General features: G+C 43.5%; 1 long non-coding RNA gene across 1 annotated transcript; it reads right to left on the bottom strand.

Moving 5' to 3' along the window:
• Positions 1-1,179: 1,179 nt before the first annotated feature.
• On the bottom strand, positions 1,180-7,910 carry LOC121705903. Its single transcript, XR_006030915.1, has 2 exons — positions 7,424-7,910; positions 1,180-1,804 (listed from the first exon to the last, which is right to left on the bottom strand). It is a non-coding gene; the product is annotated as an uncharacterized LOC121705903 (long non-coding RNA).
• Between the last annotated feature and the right edge of the window lie 10,692 nt (positions 7,911-18,602).

The raw sequence follows: 18,602 nt of genomic DNA, 5'->3' as shown, positions 1-18,602 counted from the left end.
TCGGCGGGAGGGTGACGGGCTCATTAAGCGCCATCAGTCACGCAGGGCGCCTCCTGCTGGTGCAGTAACACCTCGCGCTGAGAGCATGATGCCCACTCCCTGCAGGCCCCACATCCGCAGCAGACGGACAGGAGCTGCCACAGGACAAAGAGAGAGAGAGAGAGAGAGAGAGAGAGAGAGAGAAAGGAGAAGATGAAGAGAAATGGAGGGAATGAACAGTGACAGGAAAAAGAAAAGGGAGGAAAGGATATAAGAGAAAGGAAGGAGAAAGTGGGGGGGGGGTGGAGATTACAGAAAAGAGATGAGACTGAGAGGTGAGGACAGGATTGTAGAGAAGACCAACAGTGATAGGTGATGAGAGGACAGGAGAGAAAGAGAGTGAGGGCACAAATAGAGGGGGGTGGGGGGTAGATGGGGGGAGGGAAAATGGCTATCCACTGACAGCAGATGAGAAGATGAGCTCAGAGAGAGGGCAGTTCTGCTCAGCACCAAGTATGAGCCGGCCAGCCAAGGAAACAGGCTGAAAGAGTGGAGGAAAGCTGAGCTTCTCTGACTGAATAGTTTCTGAACATTATATAGATTCTCTCTCTCCCTGTGAATAAATGAATGATGCCACCTTATGGTACTTTACAGCTATCTGTGTTTAACCCAGGGGCATTTTTTGCTCCCCTCTGTGTGTGTGTGTGTAGTGGGATGATTTTTGGCAGAATTGTGAAAGAAAAAAAGCTCTCACAGCAACAGCATTGTTAGCAGCAGCTATTTTAGGGGTTTAGGGGTTAACTGCGCCACACACACACAGCATGTGAGATCGATGGGGAAATAAATAAATAAATGAAATAGATATCGCCAGCATACCTATCTGCTGCTGCTAGTTTCTGTTAGCAGGTAATAAGATGTCAGCGAAGATTGATAGCCTTTAGGGTGTTGTGTGTGTGTGTGCTTGGTGGCTTGAATATTTTCACCACACTAATGTGGAACTGGACTGGAAGAAGCCAAACAAGCCAGCGACATCAGGGGTAAGCAGGAAGAAGTCCAGGGTTGACCAGGAAGTAATTTAAAATTTGGCATTACTATTTTTTGGTTACACTTTACTTGACAGTATCTAGAGTGACATGACACTGTCATAAATGTGTAATAAACATTATAAACAAGTCAAACATTTATGACATAACAAGGACGAATCTTTGAAGGCTGCTTTTTTGTGGAAGGTACATCATCGAATTTTGCCAAAGCACAGTTCAAATGTCAAGCATCCTTCAAATTCTACCAAGGACAAAGTTATTTGTTTCACAGAATTTTCTAGAATCCCTTAGCCGTATCCCTAGCATCCCTGATTCACCCACACAGTTGACTATGTATTCAAATATAAATATTGTCTGTTTCTTTGTAAATTGATTGTCATTGTGTTAAGTAGGCTAAGTTTAGTAAGGGCTCAGGTCATTTTGACAACTTTGAACTCTCACACTGAAATTGTCTAATGAAGGCTTTTAGCAGGGATGTTTGTGCAGGGTGTGAACTACTAAAGAAACATTTTCTCTATAAGGTTTTGCTTAATGTTTGCTTAATGGTCACTGTTCTGTAGTTGATTGTAGGAATCAGATCAAGGATGTGTAATTTAATTTATTTATGCGGGAGAATTAGTGTTGTATTTATTGTTTTTCAAAAACGAGTGGGCAGGATACAGCTTCCTGCACACTCGCTAGTCTGTTCCATTGTGGGTTCTGAATGCTCGGAAGAAGCCTTGCGTTGTCTCAGAAGGATCTGACTCAGCATGACTCCGTTTTACCAAAGAAGGATCCTTGACCTTGAAAAACAGGTAACATACAGTACAACATTTTCTGAATTAATTTCTGTGGCAATCAGTCCTTCTTTATGTCTAATTCATCATGTTTACATGATTCAAAAGGTTATTTAAAGTCTGAAGTCTAAAGTGCTTTTAGTTCTGAGGTAAACAACTTCACTCATTCTTCCAAACCATTTCCCATGGACTGGATTCTGTTTTAGACTGTTTCCATGTTAGCACGCAGTGGCCATTTTAGTTGTCTAGTGCCAAGACCCGCATAATGTAACATCAAGTAGCATTTCAAGTGCTGTCCACAAAAAGGAAAGTGTTGCCCCTCACCCCCTCCCCCTCATAGCTTGAGGATCCAAGCCACGAGTCAAGTGTAAGTTGATCTTTTAATGTATAGGCTAGCAATGCTTGCCTGCAAAAGTAACTCATGATGTTATTTTTTGGTTACACTTTACTTGACAGTATCTACATAAGAGTGACATGACACTGTCATAAATGTGTCATAAACAGGCCCGTCGGAAGGGGGGGGTGAATTGGGCGGTCGCCCAGGGCCTCGCGCTCTGGGCCTCGCACCTGGCCAATGATGTTGCAGATTTATCTCTAAATCTTTATTGCTGCTCTTTATACAATATGTCTCTAAAATATAGAACTGTATTTCATTTAAATCTGCATAGACATTGTTTAAGATTTAAAAACAAAGTAAATAAAAATGAATATCTTTTAATTTTATTTCATGACGTCGTTACGCAGGCTAGGCTTGTAGTGGCCGCCGGCCGGCCAGGCTTGTAGCGGGCTTGTTGTAGCGGTCAGCCAGGCTTGTAGCAGCCGGGAAGGCGAGCTAGAACGAAGGGGAAATGTCGGCAGCACGTCCGCGCGACTGCTTTCGTAAATTTCAGTCTGATGCTGAGAAAAGAAAGAAACTAAAACAGAAAGAGGAGTTCAACAAGACACTGCATGGTTCTCTGGATCGGTTTGTGAATAATTCATCTAGAGATGTGGCCGAGCAGCAGCAGGCACACAGGGATAGTGACAGTGGTGCTACGGTTATGGAGACAAGCATTAATGTTAATGTTGTTAGCACCAATGAGGGCAGTAGCGATTTAACAACAACTCGATCGTTACAACTGGAGGAAAGCATCGAAAGGGAGGAGGATATCCAATGTGAGAATCAATAAAGTATTTATGCAATATGTGCCATTGTAAATTAAATCACTGTGCATAGCCTACGAAAGCCAGAAAGGTCGATTTTTTCTAAGTAGGCTATGGTGAGTCAATCTATGTTATGCGTGTTATTAATTTGTCAGTTTATGTAATGCACATATCTTCAATAGTTTAGTTTGAATGTCGTGCGCTCGATATCGACAAATTGCGTTCAGTAGCTAATAGCCTACTTCATGACCTTTTTCTTCAAGTCAAAATGTTCACCTTTAGCTATGTCTGTGTTAACATGTATGTCTGTGTTGTTGATGTGACGGATAATAAACGGCTTATTATGGCCAACGATTTATGTAATGTTATATATCATTCCCCCTCTTAAAGACATGTCAATGTATTATCCTACTACTAAATATACACCGACAGTAGCCTAAGTTATGTGTAAAGTAGGGTGTAAAGTAGGCTGCATGATTCCATGCACGTATAGTTAAAAGGGCCTCGCACCCGTCAAGTTCGCACAGGGCCTCGCCCCCCTCTTGCAACGGGCCTGGTCATAAACATTATAAAGTCCAATATTTATGACATAACGCTTCTGTTATTGAGTGTCATTTGGTTTTTGTCATGACAAGTTAGTGTTAGAGTTAGAGGTTAGGAGTAGGGTTCATGTGTCATGAGAGAGTCATGTGTTTATGACCGTGTCATGTCGGTTGGTTGGTAAGGGGTCCGGAGGCTTGAAAAATAGGAGGGTACAAGATTATGTTGGGCTTTGAAAACAAGAAGAATGATTTTGAATTGAATACGGTATTGCACAGGGAGCCAGTGTAGTTGATGTAGGATTGGAGTGATTTGTTGCCAGGGCCAGGTACGGGTGAGAAGATAGTTCTAAAGTTACAGTCTAGGGCCTTAACATGATCAATTTCACAGACAAGGTACAACAGACAGACAAGAGGCAGCTGAAATCAGGAAGAATAGTAACAATACAAAAAAGAATATAAAAAATAGGAATACAAAAAATAAAAAAAGATCAAATTGAAATCTTTACAAAATCAATTTGAGTTTGTATATATACTGTAAGCATATAAAAACTGATCATAGTTAACTTTTTAGAGTGCTGTGAATGTTTAAATGAGTGGACAACTGTGGGGACAACTGTGGACATTTGTTACAGAACACTGAAGCTTCTAAGGATGAATGTTGACCACTGCTAGTCTCAGCCTCTGACAGTCAGCACCTTAGTTCAGGACAGCCATGTTTGATAGCAGACTCTGCTACAAAAACCCTGTTTCAATTTATCTGAGTCACGTCAGCCTCTGATAGCCATGTTTTTCAGCAGACCCTGCCTCTGACAGTCACCAAGTTAGCCTTTCGCAGCCATGTTTGTTGATTAATCAGTTGACACTAATTAAGCAGACGATGAGTGACTGGCTGCTCCTTGCTTGACTACATGCTGGTATCCTCGAGCTGGGAGCATCCGGTGCTAATGAAATGGTCCTCAGTCTGGCACAGAACGTGCCAGAACACTCACAAGTCACAACAGATGGGTCAAAATATCTTTATATATATTATAAATCAGCTGGTACAGTATTGCCATCAGGCCCGGATCTAGGCTGCTCAGATTGGGGGGGCAAATAGAAATTTGGGGTGGGCACAATGAATACCCCCCCCCCCCCCCCCCCCGCTCAGTTTCACCTACAAATGCCTTACTTTTCACCTTAAAACCCGTATCTAATAGCAAACAGAACTGTTAATCATAGACCTGATTTTAATATTTACAGATATCTTGACTATATTTAACATCTATTTTCTATGTGGCCTGTTATGAAATCATGTATTGAACAATAAAGCACAGTTAAGCTTTAAGAAACTCAAATAGTCTACATGTATGCTTAGCATCATTAAGGCTACTTTGACAAACTCTTAGTCAGCTGATTTTAATATTTACAGATATCTAGGCAATATTTGTAACATTTATTTTGTATTTGGCCTGTTATGAAATCATGTATTGGACAATTTAAACACACTGTGAAACCTGAAGCCCAAAGTTGGAGACATGCATTTAGACATTGCTGCAAATGTAAAACCGGATTACTCTGGAATGGCTAACTGTACAGGGGAATGCTTTCCACCTTTTTATTCGGTAAGGTCTGCTGTTTCTTCTAAAATATGGTTTCTCATGTGTTCGGGAACAATTTGTGAAGTATTCCAACAAGATGAATGGGTAGGGAGATGGGCGCAGAATGTAACATGATAAATTAAAGTTACTTTTCTCGCGAACCGTTTACCACAACTTGCGGCCAACATCGTTTAAAAGCTGAGAAAAAGCTCTTTCGTGTGATGTGATACATGTAATATCTTTGTGAAGAGTAGGCTATCGGAGTATAGGCTATTTCAGCAAAGAATGGGTGAATTTGGACGCACTTTCTTTCTTGCCGTGCGCTGTCACATTCTCCACTGCGTAAAAGACATAGGCTAAATTAATTTGCGTTGTGAATGCTAAGCTTAATCAGGCCATAGGCTAAATAAAAATCGCTAGTCGGATGCAAAGCAGAATATAGAAAGAAATGGGCACCAAGGCCACAGTGTCCTGTGAACCTCCGATTTTCAAAGGGACATCACGGCCAACGCAAGGGGCAACGACGTGGCCGCCGTAAAATTCCCACCCTGCTTATAACACAGTTAAGGAATGACCAATGTTAACAAACTAACTGGCTAGATCACCTTAGAAAGCTAACATGTACATTAGCTAAAAATAAACCTTATTCAAACGAGAATAATACAAAAAAGGTCTTTATTTAAACCAGCAACAAGAATCTATATTACATTTAGTAACCTATAACCTTTATGGAAATATAGCTAAGCCCTCTCTACTGAAGTATGAAACAGCAAGTGATGCACTCAGTGTGGAATGGTAGGGGAACGCGTCTGCTGCTCCGGTAGCTTATTTATGCTATCCAATCAGCAAATCAGAAATTCATCATCGAAATTCAGACGGGACGAATTAGAAAAGTGTGATTGGCAGATTCAATAGCTGTCAATTAAAATTGACCAATTAGGTGGGGCAGAAGAAATATTTGGAGGGGCATTGCCCCTCCCAGCCCTATTCTAGCCTGGGTGTTCCCATGCTGCCTTGCACGCGATTTGATTCACGCTGCTAAGGCAGCCTGGAGACCATGGAGCAAATTTTCGCCTGAGATAGGGGACCAATCACAGAACAAGGGGGAAAGCAAGACGATGATGAGCTATGCACAGACACATTTGATAGACATCCGTGGCACCCAATAAACGGATCTGGGCATTGTTTTCAAATACAGAAAATTAACGTTTGGTTCCCAGACCACGTATCATTGAGAAGTGGTGGCGCTAGCCAGGCTAGCCCTATTCTAGATCCGGCCATGATTGCCATGCCAACAGGATGTTATTTGTTTGATATTTTACAGTTTTGTGGAGGTTTACTAACACATTGTGGGCCTTTCTGACAAGGTGTGCCCACACAAAAAGGGGGGCCCCATATCCCCAACTGTATCCTTGGTAACAGGGCGCAAATTGATACGGTGTGGGATAGCTTAGCTGCACTGCAAAAAATGATATCTTACCAAGTGTTATAATCTTATAATAAGATAAAAAAAATCTAATTAGTATTGTTTTTAGTATAAAGATACTTACTTTGAGCTTTCTTGTAAGATTATAGGTTTAGTCAGATTTTTTTTTTCTTTTTCGCATGGCCAATTTTCCGTCAAGGATTTCCAGGACACTGAAAGACCGGGGTGCACGAAACTTGGTGGCCATGTAGCCCCACAAGGATAGCTTGGAAGATAAGCTAGATAAATTTAGCCAGATAAATTTACTTGTTTTCATGTCTTAATTTATAAAGATTTTGACTTATTTTAAGTCAATTAATCTTACAAGAGTATCTTTTTTACTAAAAACAATACTAACTAGATTTTCTATCTCAATATAAGTTTATAACACTTGGCAGGATATCATTTTTTGCAGTGTGAAAAATGGTCAAGCGCAATCAGACGTGAGATCAATTCAACAGGCAGTGGGAAAGTTGATAGAACAGGCTGTGAGTTTTGTGGAGGTTGTTTTTTTCTTCAATTGACCTAAGATTATGAGCTGTGTGCATGATTCTGCGGAGAAAAAGTACTAAAGCTGAAATGTGCAACATGATGAAACGGGTATTAACAGTGTTAAATGAAATGCAACATCAATGACGAGCCTAAGTCTCTGTTCTGGTGTCTGGTGGCTCAGTTTCAACTGGACACACAGTGGGTCTTATCTGGGGCCTGTCTGATGAGGGATGAGGATGGTTTAGACCCCTGTGGTTGCTGGGTAACTGCGATGACTACAGACACATGGATGTGATGAAGTTTAGAGGTGTAAACAGCCTTCAGATGTGCCAAGTTCGATTTAGAATTAGCAAAAATTTTCTCTCCATTTACTCTCTACTCATAACATTTTCTTTTTTTTCCCCACTTCTTAATGCACAACTTTCCATGATCTGATCTCTCTCTCTGCGTCCCAGTGTCCCTGTTCGCCTGCTCGAAGTCCGCTTCACTGACTGACCCTCTGGCCTCACCGCTCCTCTCAGCTCACGCTTGGCATTCTAATTCCATCTCCCTTTGTAATGAAAAAATAAAATAATTATTATAATGAAAACACATGCACAGTATCTTAATGAAAGGTCCTGACTTGTGCTCAGGGAGTTATTGCTATCTAACAAAACAACCAACGACCACAAGTTCAAGTTTATTTATATAGCCCATTATCTTACACAGCAGTGGTCATTCAATGTGCTTTACATTTTGTGCATAAGAGACTAAATTAAGTTTTAAAGACTTGATTAGGAAATATAAAATAAATGGCGGCACAGCCAACAATAAAGAGGATATACTTAGTAGTCAGAGACTTTCTAATGAGGAAACACAGCACTCAAAAAATCCTCCATAGAAATGCATGGGGTTAGTTTGTAACGTAAGGCTCGTGAAGCCTTGCGCATGCGCATTTCTGCTGAAATAGATGCCCGATAAGTGCCCAAAAAGCGTTGCAATATGGCCGCCGAGTGGAGGGACTTGCCTAAAAGGACTTTGGTACTGTTGCTTTCTATTAGAGAAATGTAAATATATATTTCCATGTCAATGCAATACTCAAATACTCCTGTTCAATGAGTGCCGTTATGTATATACTTGGGGAGCCTGGGATCCCGGGACCTCTGAGAAGGCAGTTGTGTGGGCTAGTAAGAACACATACAAACAGTCTTAGTTGAGATGGTGAGGACTCTACTAAGAGACAAGAACCTGGTGGGGAGCTTCCTTAAATCACAACCCTACAGAGCTGACAACCAGTTCTGCTGAAGTCATCAGTCAGAGAATTAGTCCTGTGGAATCTTAAAGAGCTTCAAATGAACCCGTGGACTGTGTGCTGGTCGTCCATTTTCAGAGTAAGAGCCTCATTGTTGAAGCACTTTTCGTTGTTTGAGGTATTAGCTCACCGCTGGCCACCCCATCTCTTTCAGGCTGTCATTACTGTGCTTGTCTGGGGAGGAACTCCTCTCTACATACTGTATGTCACTCATATCTGACATTCAACCAATCAGGAGGTAAAACTCTGTCAGGTGGACAGGGCTACTAATGAATGCTCCATTCCGGAATCTGTTACGTTAAACATACCTCGCCAAGGCAACCATCTGTCAATTTCAAGAGAATCCCACCCAGTCTCGCTTGAGTGAAGCTCACTGCGGACGATTCTGTGTCTGATACAACCAGGGTGCGATTTGTGTAAAAACCAGAGGGGGGGATGATTTTGAATGAGTTTGTAACCCCCCCCCCCAAAAAAAAAATGAACGAACGATTCATAACCTAGTAATGTCATGGCTAATAATAGCCTATAATAATTTTGCCACCTTTGTAACATTTTAGTTTTAGTTTACTGTGGTGTATGACTTTAAACAGCGAGTGTGCTTGGTATGATGATCAGCTCCTCTAATGCAGGATAGGACTACGTTTTGAGAAGCATACAAATTCACCTTGTTCTTGCCCCATCTGAAATGACACCTCTACTTTTGCTGCCTCCATCCTTTCTGTATTTGTTGTGTAAAAAAAACGTTGTATATGATGGCACTGAAGTCTTAAGTTAGTGAATTGGCTAACAGTGTTAATTTGTAACCAAATAGCCTACACATTGCGCTACACGCTGCGTAGGCTACTTGCATTCTCTCTCCTGCTGATTTGCGTTCAGTAGCCAAGCGCGTACAGTAATATTGCAAAAGTTGAAAAAATAAATGTGTTTATTGTAGCCTACAGAAAATAAATAGCCTATCATACTGTCAGTGACTTGCCTACAGTGCAGTGAAGAGTTTGGAGAGTAAAGTTATAGGGCAACTTGAAGTTTTATGAAAATAATTTATGAATCAGAACATAAAGACCATGAAGCTTCTATTTCTTGCAGCTGTTAAAACACCCGCTAGATAGTTTAAATACCCACCAACATTCGTTTTTGCAGTACAGATTATTCTGAAAGTTATTTGTCTACTAGGCCTCATTTAATGTAAGTTCCTTCAGACGATGGGCCTACGTTCTACTCCATTGAAACTAGCCATTTATGATGGATTACACACTCGACATTCTGAAATGCACGATCAAGGCCAAATTAAGTTATCACGCAGCCACTGTGTCAGCAGCATGAGTGCTGATGGTGACGGTGCGTTTCTGACTTAGACTGTTCTCACATTGCAGCGCTTTACTTATATGAAGTAGCATTAATCAACATGAGGGGCAGAGGGGGATAAATGTTGTCCCCACCGGGGATAAAAATAATTTAGCAGAGGTAGGGATAGGAAAACCAGAGAGGGGGAAATCCTCACCATCCCCCCTACAAATCGCACCCTGGATACAACCAACCTGCGCTGGCTGCAAATACACCCCTGGCTCCGTATCAAACACCGAACAGCTGTGTTTTAATTTGGTTCTGTGCTTGTGTGAAATTAAGTGTGTGTGTAAGTGTGAGAATATGTCAGTGTGAGAGTCAGTTCACACATTTGTGTGGAAAAGAAAAGTGGAAATGCTAAACAAAAAAAAAGTGGAAATGCTAAACAGACTTAAATCTCTCCAATCTTTCTCTCTCTCTCTCCTCTTCTCCATTCTCTCTATCTTCTCCATTCTCTCTCTCCTCTTCTCCATTCTCTCTATTCTTCTCCTGGTCATTACTCTCCTCCTCTCCAGCTAATGGGGGTTATGGCATCTGTCTCGGTATCATACACACACACTCACTTCACCAACCATTCAGCCATGGTAGCACTAAATCATGTAGTCCAGGACACACACATGTACACACAGAGTCCAACACACATTCCAGCACAGAAACACATTGTTTCCATGCATAGACAACCCCATCTGTGCCAGCATACATGGATTTACACATTAACAATCTTGGTCCAATTTTAAAAGCGCCAAGCAACAGTACATTGAATATTCAAGTAATGTGACTGTATCTTTCCTCAAAAGAGTTGATGAATGTCCCACAAGTTCCAACACAACTGGCTTTTTGAGAAGCCAGAACCACTGATGTGCATTGTGTGGTCTGGCTAAAATGTTTTTGGTAGACCCCAAATTCTAAAATGGATAATTCCAGTCCTTGATTATGTGTCTCACTGAAATCCAGCACAAACTTAGCCCCGCCCACAACATTTTAGGTTGGGAAGTTCGGTCTGGATTTGTTCCGTTGAGAAACAACTATGCCCGAACAAGAGGTTTGAAACGTTGAAGGATTGTTCGAAGATTGAAACGTGGGACGAATGAAACATTCCAGTTACTTATCGCAGACACTGCGATCCAACGCATGGGACGTGACGTAGCCACGGATCCAATAAAAGCACTTTTCAATCACGCCGATAGGCTGAGAAGGCGTCAGTCAATCCCTGAGCCCGCCCCCAGGGCTACAAATATTCATGACAGACGCCGCCTCCGCCTCTTTCTATACTTCGCTTTGAAGTGATCCATCCGAGTATTTCACTAACTATTCGTATCATGTCCTCAGATTGGAGATTGCTCTCAGACTCGAGAGTAGCCTATTCTTATTCGACTCCGTGAGCCTTACTCACTTAAGCCGGTGAGTGGATTTTTGCTGGTCACTGGTTTTGAGTGCCACGAGTTGGATCAAACTAAAGAAGTTAACTGGCAAGCCTGCTAGCCAAGTAGCTTGCTAGTTTCTGTCAGGCCTGAGTTTGTAGCTAACGTGAACTGTTGCTTCGGTCGCTTTACCGTCTTGGTGAAGTGAACCGAGCTTGTATTTGTTGACTAAACTTTTCTTCTCTTTCTCAGAATGTCGAGACAGTTGTACCCTGAGTGTGGGCACAGCAGGGATAAGGGGGTCCGGCACCGACGGTGCATTGTTTGCCTCGGCAGAGAGCACGCCTCGGCAGCTTTATCTGACGGCCCCCCCTGCGACTTTTGTGCCACCTTAACACTCGCAAAGGCGAACAAACGTCTCGCTTACTGGATTCACAGGGAGGCGAGGGAGTCACCGGAGGATCAGCCTACAGAGATTCCTGAGGCTGACCGGAGCACACCTCTCCATCAGGAGTTTAGGGAGCCTGGTGGCTGCGCTCCCGCCACAGCTGCCCACTCCCCCGCGTACTCTCGGAGCAGCACGCCACGAGGTTGCAGTGGAGTTGCCTCCAGAATTCTCCAACCAGCCGTTGCCGGATTTGGACTTGGGGCTGGATTCGGGTAGCCTACCAGATGTGTACAGCGACGGGGAGGTGTCGGAGCTAGACATCGTCCCCATCGTCACCCACTATGCGCCTGGGCCGTAGGCCCCTCCTCCCCACCCCGTTAAGAAGACACCAAGCCGCCCTGGCGGAGAAGGGCTACCTGGCGGCTGGGCAAGCAGCATGCTCCATCAACACAGCGGCACTGCTGCAGAGATACCAGGCAAAACTGCTCACTGAGCTGTCATCTGCCCTGGGCGACAACAGTGAAGTGGTGGTGGAGCTGCGCAGGGCAACGGACCTCTCTCTTCGCCTCACCCGCTGCTCCTCACAGGCTGTGGGGCGTGCAATGGCAGCATCGGTGGCGACACAGCGCTTGCTGTGGCTCTCACTGGCTCAGCTCTCAGATCGAGAGAAGACCCCACTCCCTGATGACCCGGTGAGTGTGGATGGGGTGTTTGGGGACACAGTCGGGATGATGACTGCGAAGTTTGAGGCAGAACAGAAAAGCCGTGTGGCCTTTCAAGCCTGGATGCCACGCAGCGGCAAGGCCGAACCCCGTGGCTCAGCAGGGCCGACAGCGACAGGGGGCATGAAAAGGGGGAGTGGTTTTTTGCTCTCCAACCCCACCGGCAAAGTTCCAGGCACGCCGGGGGTGGCAGAGGCATCCCTTCAGACCGCCTGCACAGCCGCAACCTCAGCCTCAGCAGCCGGCAGGTCAGAGCCAGAGCGCACCCCAGGCTCCACGCCACACGTTGGCCTGCCGCGGGGGTGTGAATAGGCCTCAGGGGACCTGATGGCAGAGGCCTGAAGAGAGGGGGCGGGGAGGAGAAATCCCCACCGCGAAAAAAGACAGCCTGTTGCTCACATGCAAAAATCATGTCAAGCACATTGTGCCAGTCTACACAAGCACTACACACTCATGTTCAAAACACTGTCCCTGTTGGCGCAGAAATAAACCATGTTTGTGCAATGTCCCCCTCTATACATCCACTAGTAGTTCAGCAGCCAGTCACCCATGTTTATCTAAACAATGTGAGGAGCTGCCCTCTGATCACAACCCCCTCCCCCCAAGCTGGGGTGGGGATGAGATTGAAAACAGACATATTGGCCATGAGCGGGCCCCCGACCAAATATTCAGTGTGAAGCCCAACCTAGCAGGTTGTGTAGAAAGCTGGCGCGCATGCGCTGTTTCCCCATGGATGCTCAAAACAGTGTCAGTGGGTTACACGTTGCAGTTTGCTCGCCCCCCACCAAAATTCAGCGGTGTGATCCAGTCTGTAGTCCCGGAGGAGCAAATCCCCTTTTTGCAGAGGGAGGTAGACTCCCTCTTGCTAAAAGATGCGATTCAAGTAGTCCCACAGGGGGAAGAGAATGCAGGTTTTTACAGCCGCTATTTTCTGGTCCCAAAAACAGACGGAGGCTTTCGGCCAATCTTAGACTTAAGAGTGCTGAACAAATCCCTCATGAAGAGAAAATTCTGCATGCTGACCAACCGCCAACCCCGCCAAGCGATTGGTTTGTGACACTAGACCTGTTGGAGGCCTACTTTCACTTCCGGGTGGTCCCCAGACACCGGAAGTTTCTGCGGTTTGCATTCAGAGGTACAGCGTACCAATTCTGTTGCCTACCGTTCGGGCTAGCGCTCTCACCTCGCACCTTCACGAAGTGTGTGGAGGCGGCCATCGCCCCGCTGCGGCTGCAGGGGGTGCGTCTGTTCAATTTCATCGACGACTGGCTGCTATGCAGCAGCTCTCAGGAGCTGGCAGTGCAGGAGACCCACTTAGTGTTGTCACATCTCCATCGCCTGGGCTTTGCGGTCAACATGAAAAAGAGTGTTCTCAGACCCAGTCAGACGTCACGCTATCTGGGCATGGTGTTGAACTCGGTGACCATGACAGCCACCCTCTCTCAGGAGAGGAGGAAAGCCATAATGTCGTGCGCTGCCCAATTCAGGCTTGGTCAGAGGGTCACTTCTCTTCTCCACCAGAGGCTTTTGGGCATGATGGCGTCCGCAGCAGTCGCCTTGCCGCTGGGGCTGCTACGCATGCGGCCTTTTCAAAGGTGGTTCCTGTCCCAAAAACTCAACCCCACAAGAGAGAGCAGAGCGGTGGTGAACTCGAAATGCAGGAAAGCCCTGGCGATATGGAGGTCCCCTCGGTTCCTCAGTTCTGGCGATATGGAGGTCCCCTCGGTTCCTCAGTGCCGGGGCCCATCTGAGCTTAGTGACGCACCGCATGGTGGTCACGACAGATGCCTCATTGACAGGATGGGGAGCTCTATGCAATGGGAGGTCAGTGAACGGGTGCTGGTCAGCTGCACAGGCCAAATTGCATATAAATGTATTAGAGCTACACACAGTGAGGTGAAGCACACACTAATCCCGGCGCAGTGAGCTGCCTGCATCAACAGCGGCGCTTGGGGAGCAGTGAGGGGTTAGGTGCCTTGCTCAAGGGCACTTCAGCCGTGCCTACTGGTCGGGGTTTGAACCAGCAACCCTCCGGATACAGGTCCGAAGTGCTAACCAGTAGGCCACGGCTGCCCCCAAAAAGGAGCTGCCCCCAAAAAGGAGCAAAAAGGTGTGTGCTTCTTTGGGCCTTAGAGTGGTGTGAATGGCTAGCCAGGGCCAAAGCCACTCTGACTGGGGAGAGGAAGGAGTGTCTGGGTGTGTATCCATTAACTCAAGTTAGTGGCATCTTGGCCTTGATTATTCAAGCGAGGTTTAGTTCAGCTTCATCTCTGCTCGTGCGCGAGGTAGAACAGTAGACCAAAACAGTAGATTGTCGAAAAGACGATATATGTCGTAAAATTAAGACAATAATATTTCTGTTCGATTTGGCAAGCGCCATCTACAGGATTTTCATTGAAAGTCATCAAATTTAACATCGAAAGAAAAAAAAAATAGATTGCCTACAGAAATTGCAGAATAATGAAAGTATACATTTAAAACAATGCTAATGGTTTGAAATCAATTGCGAGTTTGATTGGCTTCACTCTTGCACACATAGACTATACTGTCTATGCTTGAACAAAACGAGCGAATTAATAAATAGTATAAACTCAAAAACAACTTATGGATATGCATATGGATATTCAAAACGATCTATAGCTTATGTTCTTAGATTAAAAGAGTTCACTCCAAATTATTGTCTAGGTAAAATAAATTAGTATCCTAAGTCCCAAAGTTTGAAATAAAATGATCTGAAATGCAATGGCTTTCAATTCAATTTATGCCTAGTATTTAATCTGTGTAGCACATAGTTGATTTGACATTCATGAACAATCGTCGACACATGAAGCAGTTTTAATTATTAGCTGCCTAGTCTACAGAATTATCCTTTGGCTTGCATCAGATATAATATAGCCCACTGGCAAAGCTGTCACTGAACAGCCTACCAAATGTGCATGACCCTTTATCAGCAGTAGACATATGTCTTCCATCAAAGATTATAACTAAAAAGGCCATTATCAAGGTGTAGCCTTAATACTTCGTATGGGAAGCGAACACGCAAGAATGTAATTACTTTTAGGCTAGTGACAATGGCCCCACATTTTTGAGATACCCCTACCAGAGGTAGAACTAAACGCAACAATGTTTTTCCTTATCTCTAAGGTCTCCCATATATGAAATGGATTCTTAGCTAAAAATATTTTACTGCTAAGATTGTTAAATTAACAGATATTGTTATACACCCCAAAACCAAAAAAGGACTAAAATATAGCATGTCCGTATGGGAGTTAAGGCATATAAACTAGTGCAGATCAATCACACAAAGCTCTGAGAGCTTTGAAACTTGGCATGTTTATAGTCAGGAAGTTGCTTTACCTACTAGAAAAGACTGGATGTGAATATCTTGATGTATGGAATGAATAGAGACATGTAAACATACACCTAAAATAAGACACCCATATATGTACAATTAAGTGATCACATGATCACACAGTGGTGTTACACAGGCAAGTAATTACCCAATCACAGCAATAGCCAACACATGTTCAGTAATGCAGTGCATACATACATCCATACACATATCTACATTTTCCAGAAACACCTACATACACTATATACAAATATTACAGGAATCCAACAACTACAAAAACATGTAAATATGACCTCATTCTCTGTCCACAGGATACACAACGGTCAGATGTCAAAACAGACTGTGCAAAATAGTGCAAAATGTGCAGATTGGCATCCATTGTCAAAATGTGCAAATTAGCATGTCGGCATTAAACTCATGTTCACTTATAGTAACTGTCCATAGAATAAGCAAGTATACTCAAATCACCAGCTAGATGTCACACAAACAGTCTGTGCAAAATTGTGCAAATTGGCGTCTATGATCACATTGTGCAAATTAGCATCTCTCATCAGGACTCATCTCATGTTCACTTACAGTACATATCCATAAAAATGTGTAAAATGGCGACTCTTATCACATTGTGCAAGTTAGCGTCTGTTATCAGAACTCATCTCATGTTCACTGATGGTACATATCCATAGAACAAGCATGTCTCCACATCTCATATGTCAAACAACAGCCAGCGGTAAGCATACATAAGCTAGATATCAAAAAACAGTCTGTGCAAAGTTGTGCAGCATGGCATATATTATCACATTGTGCAAATTCGCGTCTCGTCAGGACTGTGCAACATGGGGCCCAGGCTACAGGAAAGGCCTAAGATCAAAGTCCTCATTGAGGCCGCGTGGTGACAGAGTGTCTAATGTATATATCCAATATGCTTCCCTCTTAAGAAGTAATGCATTAACATCCCCTCCCCGACTGGGTGGTTTGATCGGTTCAATTCCTGTATATCTTAAGGACGAGACATTGTGAGAGGCCTGTGTGAAATGAAGTGCTACTGGACTTCTAATGTCATGGAGGCGGATATTAGATCGGTGTTCAGAAATCCTCGTTTTCAGAGGTCTGGTGGTTTTTCCTATATATGCCAATCCGCATGGGCATCGGAGCATATAGACGACATTGATGGATGTACACGTTATAGTGCCTTTTATGTGGTAGATCTTCCCGGTGTGAGGATGGTTGAAGGTTTTAGTCTTGTGAGTGAAATTACATTGACTACAGTTGCCACACCTGTAGTTACCAGTGGGTATTTTGCGTAAGAAATGTTCTTATTGTGGTGGGAGATGTGCTCTGACCAGCATGTTCCTCAAGTTGGGTGGTTTTTTAAAAACCACCCTAGGGGGTGAGGTGAAGGCAATCAGTGTGGGATCAGACTCAACAATGTGCCAGTGTTATGACTGCTTGGAACGCACGTCCTAGTGGCGAGTACTGTATGACACAGTTTATTCTAGGTTCTGGTTGGTTTCTATTCTTTGTCTGTAAAGCTTCTGCTTGTGTAGTCCCCTTGAAACGCTGACCGGCTCGAATCACCCACTCACGCTTGTATTGTCTTTGCCTCTGCTCTAAATCTCTGGCCTGCAACTCATAATCAGTGTCTTTGCTACAGATGCGGCGAATCCGATTGAACTGTGATATGGGAAGACTCTTTTTGAGTGGGACTGGATGGTACGAATGTCCATGGAGTATAGAGTTTCTGTCTGTCTTCTTACGGTAGAGAGTTGTACCCAATTTGTTGCCCTCCCTGAAAATAAGAATGTCCAAAAAGTTCATTTTGTGTGCATCCTTTTCCATGGTGAATTTCAGGTTGTAGCTATTGTCATTCATAAAGCGGTGAAACTCCATTAGTTTAGACTCTGGTCCCTTCCATATGAAAAAAATATAATCGATATACCTTTTCCAGTTTGTTATGTAGGATGAATAACGATTTTTGTTGCAGTCCCAGATGATTTCATTCTCAAATTGACCATAGAATAGGCAAGCAAAGCTAGGAGCCATCTTGGACTCCATGCTGGTTCCTGATACCTGCAGGTAGAAGTCAGAGGCAAAGAGGAAATAATTAAGTGTGCTTGCTGCAAAGCAGCACACTTATTGTTCTTCTTAAGTTTTATTAAGTGTGCTTGCAAAGCACACTTATTGTTCTTCTTAAGTTGTATTAAGTGTGCTTGCTGCAAAGCAGCACACTTATTGTTCTTCTTTAGTTTTATTATTATTATTATTATTTTTCCCGTAGCACCTAAGTCTGTGACAGCTTAAAAGAAGTGGCAAGGACTCCTAACGCGATGTTTTGAAATGCGTCTACTATTGTCTACAGGAGCTTCCAATCGCGAGGGAACTTGCATTGTAGGCATAACTAAGGGATGCAATAACACCACCAACAACCAAAACTAGCCTACTCATTGTCAACATGTACATGAAATGTAACGTTTCATGTGAATCAAATTAAAATGTTTTCTTTGCAAACGTAAGCATAGGCATATGGTGACAGATTAATTTAATAATGCTGCTGTGTGAATCACGGTAAGCACGAATGAAGTGGCCACTTCTTAATGGGACCCACTGTATGGAAGTGGGCTAAGTAAAATAGAGATGTTTTAAATAAGATAAGGTTAATCAGAATTCTACGATATGCCCGCTTGACAACGGCAGAGATAGAACTGGCCTTTGGCCATAGCAACCATCCATTTAGAACAACTGGCCTTCATAGCAACCAAAGATCTGAGCTGTGTTGCAATGTGAGGCAAAGTATAGAAAGGTGATGAAACATACAGAGACAGGTCAAGAAATATAGTGCAATGTAGACAGTAGTATACAGTTGATTTACAGACGGTGGTTTAGAGTAATATGAAGTATTCCTTTATTCTGAGATAGGCTACATCAATAGGCTCTCAAAACAACCCCAGGCTCACAAAACAATCCCAAACAGACATAAGGTCTTTATAGAGCAAATCCATATAGATTATTTGTCAAATAAACCAGTAAAACATAATTTGTGGGATGAAATATATAACATTCACACTCATAGCTCATATTTTTTTAAAATAAATCGGTGAAAAAGTATCCTGACAAACAAGCAGCTTTTTAA

This window comes from Alosa sapidissima, chromosome 3 (assembly GCF_018492685.1).
Source record: "Alosa sapidissima isolate fAloSap1 chromosome 3, fAloSap1.pri, whole genome shotgun sequence".
Classification (NCBI taxonomy): Eukaryota; Metazoa; Chordata; class Actinopteri; order Clupeiformes; family Clupeidae; genus Alosa; species Alosa sapidissima.
The sequence above is the reverse complement of the archived record's forward strand: the minus strand, read 5'-3'. Positions and strand labels throughout refer to the sequence as shown.